The sequence below is a fragment of the Mandrillus leucophaeus genome, unplaced genomic scaffold (assembly GCF_000951045.1).
Source record: "Mandrillus leucophaeus isolate KB7577 unplaced genomic scaffold, Mleu.le_1.0 Scaffold156, whole genome shotgun sequence".
Classification (NCBI taxonomy): Eukaryota; Metazoa; Chordata; class Mammalia; order Primates; family Cercopithecidae; genus Mandrillus; species Mandrillus leucophaeus.
In genome coordinates this window covers 1,031,894-1,038,129 of record NW_012101543.1, presented here as the reverse complement: position 1 = coordinate 1,038,129, position 6,236 = coordinate 1,031,894, and the positions used below count along the sequence as shown (strand labels likewise).

At 38.4% G+C, this 6,236-nt stretch overlaps 1 pseudogene across 1 annotated transcript; it reads right to left on the bottom strand.

Moving 5' to 3' along the window:
* Positions 1–390: 390 nt before the first annotated feature.
* On the bottom strand, positions 391–1,784 carry LOC105536166 (annotated as a pseudogene). The gene has a single exon (XR_001005548.1). The product of XR_001005548.1 is annotated as a mitochondrial import inner membrane translocase subunit Tim17-B pseudogene (transcript).
* Between the last annotated feature and the right edge of the window lie 4,452 nt (positions 1,785–6,236).

Below are 6,236 nucleotides of genomic sequence, written 5' to 3'. Positions count from 1 at the left end.
TATTTTAACTTTTATTTTATGTCGTTCCGAATATTCTTTATTATCTACTTTTTATTACAAAACAGGAAAGAGTTTTAATGTAAAATATAAATAATCAAACATGCCAGTAGAGTTCCCTTTCAATACAGTGACCTCAAACTCTAGAGGTAAATATTTAATATTGTTAATTTTATCTAATTTTCAGTCACCTCTCCATGTAAAGATGAATCCATACACATATAGACATATTGTGTGCAAAGAGTTGTATGTATTTTCCAAATGCAATCATACTTTTTTCGCATTTAAAATGGGCTTTAAATACACATCAGAGTGCCACACAAAGGAGCTGGGGTGAGAACTTGATACATAGGAGTGTGGGGCTGGGGTGCCCTGAGAGAGAAAAAGGGGACCCATCTGTCAGGGCAGCTGGGGAGCCCCATCCCCAGCCTGGGACTAGGGAGCAGAGTAGAAGCCCTCTCTGGAGGGTCCCAGGGCTAAATGGTAGATTCTTTGAGGTAGATTCTTGGGGAGAAAACCGAGAAGCAGCTCCCACGGTGGCAGTGGCTTCCTCAGTGATACTAATATATGGGATAGCCTGGGGCCTGGGTACCATCCTTAGGGGACAGTTGGCTGGGGTCTTCCAAGAATGAGGGAGCATTTTGGAACTGCTGGGCTGTGTAGCGAGTGAGGAGGATGCCAACGCCCTCAATGAGGGCCAACAGGATGTCCCCCATCAACCCTGAGGCTACCATGGCCAGTGGGCCACTGCAGGCAGCCAGCACAGCCCCATCAATACTCCACTGGTGATAGATTTCCAGGGATCCTCCTTGCCCTGAAGCTGTACCAGGCCACAGTCCATGGTGGAGAACAGGCCCCCCAACACTGCGAAGCTACCTCCAATCTGGGAGACTTGGATCTTCACAGTGTTGGCACTACCTCCCAACTGGTGCCGAATTCCAACAGGGGCATTGCAGAAACCCCTGATGGCCTGGAAGACTCCACCACCGATGACACCCACAGTGAAGACTCCACCACAATCATCCACAATTCGCCATGGGCAAGGCTCCCAAGCGTACTCCTCCATGGCACTGGATGCCCACAATTGTGTTTTTTATGTTACAACTATTTTTTTTACACAGCGATAAAATATGCTTAGTTCATATTAAGCAAAAAAAATAATTTACTTTCTATATAAAGTATTTGGGCTACTAAACTTATTTAGCAGATCATCTACTGATGAAATTTTTAGATACTTCTCCTGTTTAATATTTTATTATAAATGGCATAGAGATAGATATATATATATACAGATATCTGTATGCATACTTTTTGCCTGCTATACTTGCTACATGAATCCAAACCTTTATCCAGTCTAGAAAAAGATACCACTAATTCTGTGGTTACATAATATGTAACATAAAATTTTCTAAGTTTTCTATGAGTATTAAATGAGTATTAACGAGATCATGCATGACAGTAATGACTTTATTCATTTATGGAGAAATTATATATTTAAAGATAAGCATGTGGTAGGCATTCTTCTAGCTATTGTTGATATAGTAGTGAGCAAAACTGACTTAAAAGCCCTTTCCTCATGGAGCTTACATTTTAATGACAACCAGATCATAATATAAATAAATAGTATAGCATGTGGGAGGTTGATGAATACAGAAGAGAAAAATTAGGCCGGGTGCAGTGGCTCACGCCTGTAATCCCAGCACTTTCAGGGCCGAGGTGAGTGGATCACCTGAGGTTGGGAGTTTGAGACCAGCCTGACCAACATGGAGAAACACCATCTCTACTAAAAGTACAAAAATTAGCCAGGCATGGTGGTGCATGCCTGTAATCCCAGCTACTCGGGAGGCTGAGGCAGGAGAATTGCTTGAACTTGAGAGGTGGAGGTTGAGGTGAGCCAAGATGGCGCCATTGACCTCCAGCCTGGGCAACAAGAGCAAAACTCCATCTCACACAAAAAAAAATTTAAAAGAAAGAAAAGAAAAATTAAATCTGAGTACATAAAATAAAAAACGTCCATGCAGGAGAATGTAATTTAAAATAGGGTTGTTATGATAGCCCTTACAAAGAATATACATCTAAACAAACAGGTGAATAAGATGAAGAAGCAAGTTATGTGACTTTGCCTAGAATGATACCAGACAAAAGAAAATGTTATTTCAACAGTCCTAAACTGGGAATATCACTTATTTGTTCAAGAAACATTGAAGCCATCGGTGTGACTAGACTAAAGAAAGCAAAAGTTGAAAATGAGTAAGAAATAAAGTAAGAAACTTATCAAGCTGGTTAGGGATGACATTAGTGGTAAAAAATACTTTGAAGTATTCCAGCAGGATTCCTTGCTAAATTAGATGTGAGTATAAAACAAATAAAGTAGTCAGGGATGGTTTCAACATTTTTGGTCTTAACGCCTAGGAAGATTAAGTTGACATCAATTGAGATTGAGAAGAGTTTGCTGGAGGAACAGATTTGGGTGGAAAAGGTAGGAATTCACTTTTGGACATATTAAATTTGAATTGTCCGTTATTTACATTAAAATATTATTATTATTTATGTAAAAAGGATAGTTGTTGGGTTGTCACTGGAGCCATCTATATATGATATTTTGCCTCTTAATACTGGATAAATAAGTGAGTATAGACAGAAGTTTCAATAACTGCACCAGAGAAACTCCAAATTAAATGGATTGCAAAGGTGAGTATCCAGAAAAGGAGGTTGTGAAGGAGTAAAAGTGAAGAAATTATTTCAAAAAGAAAGAAATGGTATACTCACCAACAACTGCAGTCTAGCTTCTTTCCCCATCATTCAATTGAAAATATTCTCACCAAGATCCCTAATGAGTTCCTGTCGCTACATCCAATATACACATTTCAGTACTTTCTTAATTCAATTTTCAGCAGCATAGAACAATGTTAACCACTTCCCCCTTTTTAACATGCCCTTCCCTTTGTTTTTGAGAACCTATCTCATGGTGCAAGAGTAGAATTGTCTGCAAATGTCTTCAGGTGGTTACTGTGAGTTTCCTAGAAAATGGGCCAGCAGAATTGGGCAGAGGATAGAGAACTGGCTGCTTTCTTTTTGGCAATGGGAGGGAACGTCTTCACATTCAGCTTTGCATTGGAGCAGTCAGTTCCTTTCTTAAGAGAAGGAGACTTCAGCTTCCCATTGGTCCCAAAGTCTCTAGATGAGAGAGAGCTGGTATTCCTAGACAAATTCTGTAAAAAGCTAGCATCCCAAGTCAAAAAGCCTGGCATAACCCACTTACCCATTCCTGCTTTATTATTTTGCTTAAAAAAAATAGCAAAGTATGTGTTTTGTTTTCCAACGGAGCCAAACTCATATTTTAAGACAACAGGAGGATCAGAGAAAACTTGCCTTTTCTATCAACCTAAGTTACTTTCCTTCATCCCTGATCCATACTATGCAATATTATGAAGTTATCCTGAATCCTGGTATATGACAAATGGATTTTCTCTGACCTTTCTGGCTACTTTGTATATTTTTGTAAAATTTTCTTTAATTTTGATATTTTAAGGACCCTGTTTTAGTTTATTTTGACTCCACCCAAGTTTTCACGTGTGTCTGTCTACAGATTATACAATCTCTATATAACTCCAGCTCAGTTGTGTCTGAGCTCTAGATAAAAATCCTACTTCAATCGAATGTCTCATGAACCATGAAATCATATATCAAAACTTAACACATCATCTCTACTCGAAGTGTGTTTTTACTTCTATGTTCCTATTGTCAGTGAATAGCATTTCCCCCAGTCCCTAGTTCAAGTCAGAGGTGGAGTGTTTTTCCACAATCTTTTCTCTCTTTATTCAGCTCAATTAACAAATTGCCAAATATTTTCTCTTAAATGTATTTGAAAGTATTTATTTTCTTTATAGAAACTATTAGTTGCCTAGTACACACTACAGTAATTTTTAAATAGACTATTTTAGAGCTTTTTACAATTACAACAAAATTAAGTAGATGGTACAGAGAGTTCCATATATCCCCACATATGCACAGCCTCCCACACTATTGACATCCCATATCCCAGCGTGTACATTTTTGTTACAATGAATGAACCTATATTGACGCATCATCATCACTCAAAGTCCATAGTTTACACTAATGTCTATTCTTTTTTGTTTTTTGAGACAATCTCACTTTGTTGCTCAGGCTAGAGTGCAGTGGCATGATCTGGGCTCACTGCAACCTCTGCCTTCCAGGTTCAAGCGATTCTCCTGCCTCAGCCTCCTGAGCAGATGGGACTATGGGCACATGCAACCACACTTGGCCAATTTTTGTATTTTTTAGTAGAGACGTGGTTTCGCTACATTGGCCAGGCGGGTCTTGAACTCCTGACCTCAAATGATCCATCCATCTCGCCGTCCCAAAGTGCTGGGATTACAGGAATGAGCCAACACACCTGGCCTAATGTCTATTCTTGATGTACATTCTACAAGTCTTTTGAAATGTATAATGACATGTTTCTGCCTTTATAGTATCACACAGAAGAGTTTAATTCCTTAAAATAATCTGTGCTCTACCTATTCATTCATTTCTCCCTCCTCACTCCTGGAAACTACTGTTCTTTTACTGTATTCATAATTTTGTCTTTTCTAACATGTCATATAATTGGAATCATAATCATACAGTAATTATTATTTTCAAATTGGCTTCTTTCACTCAATAATGTACATTTAAGCCTCCTCTATATCTTTTCATGAATTGATACTTCATTTATTTTTAGCACCAAATAATATTCCATTGTCTGCATGTACCACCATTTATTTATCCATTCACCTACTAAAGGACACCTTGGTTGCTTCAAATTTGGGCAATTAAAAATAAAGATGCTATAAACATCAATGTGCAGGGTTTTGTGTGAGTAAAATTTTTCAGCTCCATAATGTTTTCACCAGATTATTGCATTATCCTCTTAAATATTTATATGATGGCTCCCTTGTATTCACTCACACAAGCCTTCAGCCAGTTATAGACCTCAAATATGAAATCTGATCATATAACTGCTGTTTCAATGATGATCTTTTCTTCAGCATAGGGACCAAATCTCTCCATATCATTCCTCTAATCTTCTGGATCTGGTTTCCAAATATCTCACCATTCTTATCTTCTAACCAATTTTAGTATGTATATTTGAGCCATTCTGAACTACTTCCACTGTGTCATGCCTTACTGTCTTCTGGACCAGAGGTCTCCAACCTTTGGCACCAGGGACCAGTTTCTTGGAAGACAATTTTTCCATGGACCAAGGGAGGCAAGTGGTTTTGGGATGATTCAAGCACATTACATTTATTATGTACCTTATTTCTATTATTATTACATTGTAATATATAATGAAATAATTATAAACTTACCATAATGTAGAGTCAGTGGGACCTCTCAGCTTGTTTTCCTGCAACTAGACAGTTTCTTCTGGGGATTATGGGAGACAGTTATAGATTATTAGTCATGAGATTCTCATAAGCAGCATGCAACCTAGATCCCTCACATGCGGAGTTCACAATAGGGTTTGTGATCCAATGAGAATCTAATGCCACTGCTGATCTGACAGGAGGAGGAACTCAAGTGGTAATGCAAGTGATGGGGAATGGCTGTGAATACAGATGAAGCTTTGCTGGCTTGTTGCTCACATCCTGCCGTGTGGCCCAGTTTCTAAAAGGCAACGTACTGGTACCCAGTCCATGACACATGGGTTGGAAACCCCTCTTCTACTTTGTACAGGATATGTTATTTGTCTGTATCATTCTCTCGACTTTATTACTGCCTAATTTCTGCTAGTCATTCAGGAATCAGTTTTGGCAGCCATTTATCCAGGAAGACTTCCATGAATCTTTAAGACAGAATTAGATGCTACTTAAATGTGTTTTATAGCTTTCACTCTTCCCTGCCCCATCATAGTTCAGAGTATGCAATGTTAAATTATCCAGTTTACATGTCTTCTTTATTGCATTGTAAGGTGTTTGAAAGAAGGAAACAGTTCTGTCTTGTTCACTTTTTCCCAGTACTTGACAAAGAGTAGGCATTCAGTAAATATTTGTCAAATGAACAGGTAACTAAAGATCCCTGCCCCTCTCACAAATCAAAGAGTAGAAATATATACTGATGGCTGGCTGCTAGTACCAACTTTCATCAGATAAACCAAAGATCTTGCACAATCTTCACTACTACAATAATTTCAACATGTTTCAAAGGATGTTCATAAATGACCAAGAGCCATCCACAAT